This window comes from Saccostrea cucullata, unplaced genomic scaffold (assembly GCF_032062105.1).
Source record: "Saccostrea cucullata isolate Sc308-1 unplaced genomic scaffold, CSIRO_AGI_Scuc_v1 ctg4299, whole genome shotgun sequence".
Taxonomy (NCBI): Eukaryota; Metazoa; Mollusca; class Bivalvia; order Ostreida; family Ostreidae; genus Saccostrea; species Saccostrea cuccullata.
The window spans coordinates 35,318-47,052 of NW_026931398.1; the positions used below are offsets into that span (position 1 = coordinate 35,318).

Sequence of the window (11,735 nt, forward strand, 5' to 3'; positions counted from 1 at the left end):
AAGAAAATTCTATAATATTTTGCATGATTTTGTTTTCCTTAAGAACAATGGCTTTTAAAGTAGTGCATGCTAAGGCGATCTATTAAAAGAATTAATTGTATAATATATTCATTGTATAATTGTCACGATTGTATTTTTGTGCAGTTTTTGTTGATTTCATTCTATAAAGGTATGAAGTTTGTCAATACTTCAACAAACATTTCTTTATCTATGGTGTACACTACTTTATTTTTATTCGCCGACATGCTACTCGTTTTATAAAAAAAACTTGCGTGACTAATAGACTCGATCTTCAGGCCTGTAGGAAAGTAATTTCCGAAAGAGTAATAAACTAAACTAAACAGGGATTTTATTTTTACTAGCATACATGTACCTTACCAGATTTCTTAACGAAAAAAAAAACATTAAAAGAAATACAGGGCGGGACCAGCTAAAGCTGTATGCATAAGTACAGCCCTGCACATCAACGAGTATAGATGAATTTCGACATCTTTCCCATGACTTCACTTATACCAATCACGACTAAAATATTGAATTAAAATACTGTTATATTTCCTGCCTTTGATGAGATGTTAGTTTTGTTCCACCTAGAGATATAACTCTCCTAAGAAAAAGGTTTTCAACATTCTGATTCATTTAACAATTTTACGTGTTAAAATGATGTGGGAATTTTTTTTAGCTAAAGGCCAATTAAGGAGTTTAAACATGTTAAAGTACAATGTATATGTAGCAATTAGAGAAAAGTCTAGCAGGTCCACCAGTAATATTGATAGCAGGCTCAAAATCTAATTAAACCCCGAAAAGGAGGGAGTTCGATTAGTAATTTAATCCCCCCCAAAAAAACACAACAATTTATTAGCAATGAATTAAACACCGAACTTTTCAATCATCACTATTTAAATAAAAAACTGTTCTTGATAATCATATTATAATTGTAGCTTATTTTCATGCCTTTTAGGATTCCTGTGGAAAGTTCACCAAAAAAAAAAAAAAAAAAAAAAAATGTGCTTTTAAAAATTTAACATCTTTTGGTGTGACATTATAAATTCATAATCATACATGTAACAGTTAAAAGAAGCGGGGAGAGGTGTGTGTGTGTGTGTGGGGGGGGGGTACTTTCAGCAAGGACGGCCACTACCAACAACCAAGCCCCGAAACCCATATCCCGAAGGCAAATAAGTTGAGGTGTCAAGCAAGAAACAATTTTTTTTTCTGCTCTTGCCTCATGTATTTAACCGCTTTTTTCTAAATATACTAGGTCTACACATCATATCGGCAAAAATATTTAGGAGCCCCTCTTTTTATTCCATGAAAAGGGGAAAACTTAATTAAATTCTAATATAAAATTTCATAATCACACTTAATCATAGTGAATGTAAACAGATTATATTTCCCATCCTGCATCGCTCTGTAGGCGCTTTATTTCATTGGTCAATTTACCGAGGCGCCATTTTTGGAGGATCGAGAAGGACGAAGAAGAAGGTGTAAGCAGCTGATAAATGTGAAAAGTTAACATGGTTTCACCACCCAGTGTCTTTAAGACTGTGATAAATGCAATGGCCAACGATGAAGGATTAGTGTACGTATATTTTTGTTAACTTTTTACGGTAAATAGTTGTAATATTTGGCAACAACAAATCTTCACTATCGAAGGGAACTTTTGTTCTGACGCCATTTTGAAAAGTTGGATACCTAAGTTTTAAATTGTTAAGTGTATATATTGCAGAAAGAAAGAGAGAGAGAAAGAGAGGGAAATTTGAGACGTTGATATAGCATAACTTATATTATGAAGGCACCGTGCATGTGCATGCTGTATGTTGTAAAATTTCAACGTTTCGCCTTTTATCATGTTTATTAAAATGTATGCTCCATGTGTATGTTCTCTCTCTATATATAAATGAATACTTTTCGGAATTTAAAAAAAAATATTTTAAACCCCGCTCAAATTATCCGGATGATAATAGTTACACCGAACGTGGTTTCGTAATTAAATTCAGACTGTAGAACATCCGGTTTGAATACCACATGTGTTTTCTGACTTTTGGGAGCCAACTCTTGTTTTTTATGGAACTTACGACTTATGGCAAGGTATAAATTAAATATTTTTGGTTCAAAACTTTGATAAGAACATCGATATTTTCACAAAAAGTGTCTTCAATCTCAGCTTATCCGATTATTCATGAAGGATATCCTCATCAGAACAGATTGTAGCGAATAGCATAACCCTTAATCATATGCATGACGATGATATGGAGGGAAAATATACATAAAAAAGTGAATGTAGGTGAAAGCCTGTCCTCTTTTCTGAAGAGATTAAGTTTGTTTTATTGTTTATTGAAATAGTTTACTGCTCAAAAGATTTTTTTTTGTAATGTCTAACCTGTTGAGATGAAGATGTAAAAAAAGAAAATCCTAATAGTGAATTAATATTGATAGTATGTCATGAAATGCAAATGAATCATCAACTTGAATTATCAGTTTTTTCACAATTATTGACCTGAGTAGGTCAATGTATAGCGAATAATACATACTCCTTTCCATATCGCATCCTAGCTCGAGACACCAATTTCAGCCAGAGGGACAGAGACCCTAGAGGTGATATTGGTCGAAGGTCTGATACAGGATGTGATGTGGAAAAGGATATGTTTCATTATGTTTATTACAAACTTGGTAATAAAATACAGAACACTTCAAGTAGAGAAGATCAAGAAAATAAGTAAATAATCATGCACAATAAAACTACTTACATACATGTACGGTATTGTCTTACTGAACAGATTTAGCTGTCATTAGGTCAAAATTGCAAATAATAACATGCTTCTTATATCAGTATACAGGTAACTCTTGATGGCTTGAACTTCGATTTCTCGGAAGTTCTTGATCGCCTGAAGTGAGTCTCTTGTCCCGATTTTTTCCACTATATAACTAAGCAGATTTGCTCTTGATTTCTCGAACTCCTGATCTTTCGAAACCCTTGATCCCTCGAAGTCAAAATGCAGTCCCACTGTGCTGTGAATTTTACCCTTGATACCTCGAAGTGGCTGTGTGTACATACCAAGTTATAATGTTCAAACTTTTGCCATAACTGTATATCTGTCAGGGTTTAAACTTAACGCTCGCCCACTCGCAAATTGCGAGTTAAAATTGGTGTGGGCTCATAAAATTCGTAAGTTGCTCGCCCACGTGGCGAATAAAAATTCTGCAGGGGGCCGAATTCATTCCCAGTCCCCTTACTGAAAAACAGACATTTTATGCAGGTTTTTTATTTAAAACTACAGAAAAATGAAATAAATCACAGCAGTATGGTCCTATTGTTCGTAAATATCCTTCATCTTTTCCATTTAAAGTACTACACGATTTTTGAAATTCCCTAAAACGATCGTTTTTTTCCTAATCCGAATTTCCTCCAACCCTTTCTAAATGGTTGATACGTGAGAGATATACAATTTTATAAACTCCCAACTAATCAGTCATATGAATAGTAAGTGTTTTCACCTATTTCAGATATGTTTTAGTTAAAATATTTAACCTAGAAAATCTTATTGTGTCATTGTCAATTTATCAGTTGAAGACATGTACCAGGGCTATGTTTTTTATATACATGTATTACCAAGTAAAAAAAAAAACGATAGTAAAAATCTTTACTGAATACAATTCTATTTCCTTTGATTAAATATTTATATGATTTCTGATTTTTATAAAGTAAGAACTCCAATTTTAAACAGATGAATTTATATATGTATTTCATTTGTATCTACTTTTTGTCCCAGTATCTATATGCTTTTTAAAAAAATCACAGAGACTGTGGGCTAACAAATTTAGCAGTGGGCTCCTAAATTTGAAATGTCAGGAGCCCACATGACTCGTGGAAATTTCAGTTAAGTTTAAACCCTGTATCTGTGTGTCTGTCTGAGTGTCTGTTGTCAACTTAAACCTTCACCATAACTTTAGAACTATACTTCGAGATAGTGGCTTCATATTTACTTTAGTATGCATACTCTACTAATGAAGTGCTTTCAAATGGCAACAAGGACAATGATTATGTGTCAGTGATCTTGACTGTGACCTGTATGCTAAAAAAATTGCTTTTTCGAACTTTGTTGCTGTGTTTCACAAGCGCATCTTGTTTTGTTGGTCTCTGACCAGTAGAGCTTATGCGATAGTAAAGCGTCCGGCGTCCGTCCGTCTGTGCAAACACTACTCCTTAAATTTTAGTCTGATTTCAATATAACTTGGCACACAAGTAGACTATACTAAGATACATAATTCTGTGCATCAGTTTTTGATAAGTACAAACCAGTAGAGCTACAGTCTCGACAGAGACTTCTGGTTATTTTTTCTTCCATCCCGGTTGTTGCTAATGCTATTACATAATTAGTTTAAATTAGAATGCAATAGTACCTGGACATAATTTATCATTTCAGAGAGAAGAAAACTGTGTGACTTTAAAAGAAAACCAGTGAGATAAAATCATAGAAAATGTATGATGATTCAGGATGTGGTCATTTGGTAAGTGGTACTTCATTCATGATTCCTATGTATATGACAATTGCCTGAAAAAAAAGATTCTAAATTTTATTTAAATACTGAACTGTGGTATATCAGCTGTGAGCTACAAGAAGTTTTATGTAAAAGCTAGGGCTGAAACAATTTGCCCCCTCCATGTTATGTGTGTATTGCTATGATTGACATACAATCAGTTCTCTAATACATACACTTCAATAAAACGAGGCACATACCATATGTTCTAAATGAATAAAAAAGGCTCATTATGCACATATTTATATGAAATATTTTTTTCTCTCCAAGGAATAATTTCTGCAAGTCACTAAGTTTTTAGGGTTTCCTTTATTTTAAAGATATTCAATGAAATTATTTGAAGTATTAAATTTTGGTAAATTTTATGATACTAAAAGGTTATATGGATGAAAAAACAGCATGCGTGTATGACAATAGGGCTTAAATTTTTAATGTCTCTTAATTTTTGAGTGACATTAAAACAGGAATTGTCTTCACCAATAGACGAATTTCACATTCCTAAGAGTTTCCTCCAATTGTTGGCGTATCGCTCATTTTTCCCACTTTGTCCTTTGTAAGTTACTTGTTATCATACTGATTTTATTTCTAAGATATTGTCCCTCAAAGTTGATACTGTTAAAGACGGAAAACAGTGTCTTCAGCCGGTTGACCCCAGATCGACCCTGCGAAGGGGAATAACTTTTGTAAATGTGAAAATCCTTTATGGTATATCATATAGATCTAAAACTGACTGAATTCTGATCAGCCAATTTATGAACATGATGAATGGATGTAAATAATGTTGGACAATATATGTAAAAAAAAAAAAAATTAGATTGCTTGTTTATATATGTGGTATCTCTCCCATTGAAGTTTATAAACTTGTTATTTACATGTATTTCTTAAATAAACTGAGCCTACATGCAATACCGGTATAAAATTACTCATAAGATGCATGTATACTTAAACCATGATAAAATCATATGTGTCCAATGCAGCATATGATAAGTCATTAATATACAAGTACATGTGTTTCTATACTGTAATACATATATATTGCATTATTTTTAGGTCCTGTTCTGTGGATGCCCTAAGACAGTGTCTACCCATCACTCCATCTGATATCACTTGTTCTGAGCATATTTCTCTCTCAAACTTAAACTACAGAGAGCCTGTGGATAGTGGATGAAGAGTGACCTTGGACCAATTTTCTAGGTCAAAGGTCAGTATCAAAATCTACTGTATATCTTTATCTAAAATCGTAGTCCAGAGTATATTTCTCCCCTGCCTGGTGTAATCTAGCTTTTGTGCAATGGGGTGGACTCCGTGGAGGGTCTGCAATGATCTTCAACCAATTTCTAGGTCGAATATCAAAATAAAAAAAAATCTCTCCCAAATATTTTTGTTATTATAAAGAGTATGTTTTCTCTCAAACTAATCAAACTTAAAGCAGGGTTCTTAGTATGAGATACATGTAGTAATATATTCTCAATGACATAATAAGGCTGAAAACATTATTTATATTAGGCCTAAAATAAAATATTGTTTGTTTGCAGTTGCCGACCGACCCACTGAAAATGCACCCGACACAAACTCTTTTTTAGCCATTTTGTAATATTTTTTTTCTCTCCAATTTTTCAGGATATTAAAACTGTTTCATTTTCAATTATTTTCTTTATCAATCATACCAAGAGTGCAGCTTATTCATGTAAAGTAGGCCTATGAAAAACTTTATTTTATGTTATCTAACAAAGATCTGGAAATATTTTTTTTTCAAAAAAAAAAAATTCCCTACCTACCTACTCAGACTAAAAATTATAGGTCGGCAACTGCAAACAAAGAATTTTTTAAGCTTGGCCTTATGTTATTTTTTTTTTCACTTATCATAAAGCATTAAATATTAAAGAGATACATTAAATGCTGAAATCATATGTATCATGGTCATGGAAAGTAATTATTGATATTGGTATATTAAAGGACATTGACTGATCTTTCAGATTTCTAAGTTATATTCAAGCATTATAATTCTGACATCATATAATAATTTTGTGTGAATATTGCAGATCAAAGGTGATGTGAAGAAAACCAGGAAACTGATGTTGAAAGAAGTACTTAATGACCCTTATGAATGGACTTAAATGTGAAAGACTGTTCCATTGTTTATATAAGATATATGGATTTATTTAATATTTTGATATCATTGAAAAATTCAGTTACAGTTTTTGTACATCAAATGAATTATTAAACATATAAAATGGTAATGCTTTTTTCTTTTACATGTAATAAATTTTTTTGATAGATTTTTAAAAGAATACACATTATTTCACATTGCTTCCTTTAGAAAAGTTAGGGAATCTTGAAGTTTCCCAGTAATTCCACCAGGAATGGGACTCCAGATAATTCCACCAAGTTTCCGCCACACAGAAAGTGTTACACAAGTTCCATATAGTTTCCTGAGTCAAGGAAACTGCAGGAATCATAATGTTTCACGAGCTTCCATGTAGTTTCCCATAAAAGAAAACCTTAAGATTCCATCAAGTTTCCATTCCACGGAAACCACTACGCTCCGATTCCATATGGTTTCCTGAGTTGTGGAAACTTTAGGAATCGTGAGGTTTCCCGTGCTTCCATGTAGTTTCCCGTATAAGGAAACCCAAAGATTCCATCAAGTTTCCATTCCACGGAAACCACTACGCTCCGATTCCATATGGTTTCCTGAGTCGAGGAAACTTTAGGAATCGTGAGGTTTCCCGAGCTTCCATGTAGTTTCCCGTAAAAGGAAACCTAAAGGTTCCCCCAAGTTTCCATTCCACGGAAACCCCCTACGCTCCGATTCCATCAAGTTTCCTGATTCTGGAAACCAGTGGAATCTTCAGGTTTCCCATTATGGGAAACTACATGGATGTTCGGGAAACTTCAGGTTTTCAGAGGTTTCCGTGGTTCGGGATACCTTATGGAATCGGAGCGTAGGGGGTTTCCGTGTCACGGAAACTTGGCGGAATAACCTAGCATCCGCTACGGAAACCACTGGGAAACATGATGTAAACTTGAGGTTTCCATGTGGTTTCCATAAAGTTTCCCGTGATGGGAAACCACTTTTTTCACCCTGTGAACTTTTTAGTAATTGTAAATGGTCACAAAAAGTCGTATTTATATCTTCAAAGTTTATGAGTAAAGTAAATCATATTAATAGGATAATTTATCAATTCTCAAATGTTTTAATTTTTTTTTCTGTTAACTTCAGTTGTTGTAAACTACATGCTATCATTGCAAAACAATCGTATATAACTTCAAATTGCATATCATGTAAATAAGCATTGGTATCTTTTGCTAGATAAAAAGAATTTGTTTTCTGTAAAAATTTTATGCGTCTGCGGGATACAAAGATTAACCTTTTGCAATATCATTACCAAAACTTTAAAGAACCCATAATTGTATCGTAATGCAGAAAATTAAAATTCTTGCAAGGAAGTATTTCAATTTCAAGCTTAATTTTGAGTCTTCTAAAATTAAATATAAGATTTGAGATGTACATGTATCGTAAAGAAATCCTAAATTTTTGATAATAAATTGGATGATGTACAAAACACGTTTATAGGCCGCTTTCTATTGAAAACAAAAGTAGCTGGTATTTGTGGCTTGGTGGAAGAGAAATTCAATATTTAAAAGAATACAGCAAAAGTACTTAGAAAAATCAATAGCTTAATAAAATGAGATCTAGCAGCCTAAAATACCCTCAAATCTCTCTTTTTGTGCATTTCATCAATAAAAAGAACAAGAAAAGCAGCCATGATGAATATTTTGTTTACCATAGTAACAACGACCTATAGAACACATTTGAGACGAAACTTAGGACTTGCGACAACCTCCGGGTGGTCGTAGACTTACGACCGAATTTCGTCAAAACTTGCAAGTCTTAAATCATTGTAAAACGGTCTTATGTCGTACGTTCGGTCGTACGACCAAGTCTACGACTTACGACCTTTCGTAAAACGGGCCTCAGGTTACTTCTACGAGGGGTGATCTAAAAGTTCGAAAACTAATTGAATTACTTCCTTAAAAGAAATACAATTAGGTTTCACATTATTTTATTTTTTTAAGAAGTCACTTCTGGTTCTAGCCATGCGCGAAACACACGTGACATTATGCGTTCTGTTCGTAGCAGCTTAATGATTTTTTCGAGTCTCATATTTCTTACCAAGCAGGTAACTTTTATAACAAGAATTGTTCATTTGTCACAAATGGCCATATCTCAAAGATAGGAGAGGTGGATAAGGATATCTTTAATGAGCATGGTGACTATCACAACCCGACTCCTTTGTCTTGGAGGCGTCGTTTTTCGTAAATGTGAATCAAGTATGATTGCGTTCTCTCTATCGTATCTGATATGTTTAAATTCTGAATTAGCGATATTTTAGGGATATAATTTAATTATATTGTTAAGATATTCAACCATATCTCTAATTGTAATTTGGTGATCTTTCATAACAAATTAATGAACAAATGCCGCATATCTTATCCAACATACCGGGCGCCAGGACGAACATCATTTTTAAACATCTCCCTTCCTTGACTAAAACAATCAACCCAATTCATAATTGAACCTCTCGCAAGTCCTTTGTCATTATAAACCCTGTTCAAATTATTATATGCTAATGCAATGGAGTTTCCAGATTCACGTTAGACTTTACAGCCGTTCGTTTCAGAAGAATACACTGAGCCACCCCATTTTTCGTCACAAGTCACCTACATATAAACGTCACTTTCACATTGTGACGTCATAATTATGGATCAACACATTAGATTACATATTTTATTTATAAAACATGTTTATGACTATTTATGTGCAAAAGAATAAGAGCCACTTATGGCCTTTTTGGCCCTTAGAATTTCTGAAAAATCAAAACTTCAGTTTTGGTTTAAAATGCGGTATTCATCACTTGGACTATTGCTGACCATGTATCTTTTGAACATTCATTACTTTGACTCTTGGTGACCATGTATCTATTGAACATGACGTAGTTTTCCCTCTAGTCGATGAATTATGACGTCGTGAAATGCGTCATTTCCGAAAATCCTATAAATTCGTTTGGAATGCCCTTAAGTTGAAGCATTTTTCAATATTTCATATACAGCACAACCTTTGATTCAAAATATGCAATAAACTATTATATAGTGAAAGACCTATTTCTGCAGATTAAAAACATATTTTAATTATTGGATTGTGGGCAGTGCTTATATTTTAATTCTTTGCTGAAGGTAGTTGAATACGCATGTTTTCTGCAAAATACAAGAAATTGCATTTTCTCAAAGACTGTTTTTAATAACTTATATTCTCAAAAACAAATTTTATTACAGAAAATGTAAGCACTTAGTCTCTTCTTTATTTTGATATATGAAATGGGAAAGAGTGTGAAAGTTTAATAATTGATATTAGAACAGGGCCATTTTATGCATAAAGTGAACCTAGCTCTTCAATTTTGATCTGAATTGTAGTTTTGAAAATATAGAGATAGTTCGCGAACTTGATTTTTGATAACCCCTCGTAAAAGTAGGCGAAACTGCAATCTAGGAAATCGCAAATATTTTTGGGGGGTCATTACCCTCTCAATTCTAGTTTGTAAAAATGAAAACAATTTTCCCCGGGCCCAAAGAACTATGAATTGGGAAAAAAATCATTCATTGCTGATAAAATTATTTTTACTACAACTCGTTTTGATGAATTTTGAAAAGAAAACGCGCACACTGCATGTGGATTTCTGATTAAATATGAATCTGTATATTTTTATTCTTACAACACGAACTGCCATCGTTTATATAAATATATAAAAGTACATTTCCTATTTATATATAAGATCTCTCTTCTTTGACGGGAATAAAAAATAAGTTAAAGGTAGTACCGGTATCTGTATTTTAAAATTTTTACATTGTACTTTTGGTGTATGATTTGCAGTTTATTGCAGTGAAGGTCTTCATTACGATGGATTTCCAAATAATCAATCTCAACCAGGAAGGTATGTTGGCAGGTGGCGTAATATTCCTATCCATCAATCTCTAATTATGGAACGGATTTGAAAAATGTAAAATTATTTTTGAAGTGCATAAGACACATGCTTTTATCAGGTTTTAATTTCCAGCGAAATTCATTTACATCTATTATCAGACCTTCAAAATAACTCCCTTTTTAAAGGTTGTCCGAATCCCAAGTATTGTAAATCAGCTTTTCAATAATTAAAAGTGCTCACAAAAATGTCTCATAGATTTCATGGGGTAATGTGTATTAATCTTCAAAGTAAATCAGTAAAATTATTTATATATGGAATATTATCAATTTTCCAATGCAAATAAAGGGAGTGAGCATCCCTTTCCGATCGGTCACTCAGTTGCGTGCTTCTTGTCATATTCGGGAAAAACTGAAAAATACACGTGTGTAAATGATGGCCTCATAATCAGTCTTTAAAAAATTATTCAATATTTGATAAATTGTATTTGTTGACAATGTCATTGTATTACAAAATTAAAAAATTGAAACGGGAATGCTGATATTCTTGCTTCAACAAGGTGTTTGTAAATAAATTACCTCCTTTTAGAATATTTCGTCATTCCCAAATGATTAAATATTGGCTTTACATAAATTTGTTAAAATAAATATTAAACGAATAACTTAAAAATTAGAAAAGTTTAAACTAAGCAAGTAAAATTTAGTATGATACATTTTCTAAACGAAATAAGTGAAAAAATGTTGAGAGTTATTTTAGTATTTTTATATATTTTTTCAACTGACTAATAATTTTAATATGCCAATATTTGTACTTAATTTTTGAATTCCTGACATTACAGAATAATCCTAAATCAGAATGAATTGTATACATTAAAAATGATTTTAAAAAAAATCTTGTGAGGAGTTGAATTTCGTACATGGTGAGTTGTCGTTAAACCATTCGAGAAATTTAAATAATTCTTATTATTCCAAGTGATTAATTTTCATTTGAACTAATTGTGAGAAGTTCCTTAAAAGAGAACATGAAAACATAAAAAAATCATATCTCAGTTTATTTTGATCATTATGTAAATACGCTTTTACGTACTGAGTAACATTAAAGAACATGGAATCGTTTGTATATAATATTTTTTTGTCTACATACAACATGATCTGTGAATAGGTATGTAATAATTTGAAAAATATAGATTAATTGAGTAAAAAATACTTAATGATG

At 32.4% G+C, this 11,735-nt stretch overlaps 1 long non-coding RNA gene across 3 annotated transcripts; it reads left to right on the forward strand.

Moving 5' to 3' along the window:
• The first annotated feature begins 2,067 nt into the window (after positions 1-2,067).
• On the forward strand, positions 2,068-6,699 carry LOC134232518 (uncharacterized). 3 transcript variants are annotated; one of them, XR_009984798.1, is made up of 4 exons: positions 2,068-2,088; positions 4,425-4,509; positions 5,590-5,740; positions 6,582-6,699. It is a non-coding gene; the product is annotated as an uncharacterized LOC134232518 (long non-coding RNA). The 3 variants fall into 3 exon arrangements; XR_009984797.1 differs by lacking the exon at positions 2,068-2,088 and adding an exon at positions 4,990-5,092 and having other exon boundaries at positions 4,064-4,509; XR_009984796.1 differs by lacking the exon at positions 2,068-2,088 and having other exon boundaries at positions 4,077-4,509.
• Positions 6,700-11,735: the final 5,036 nt, after the last annotated feature.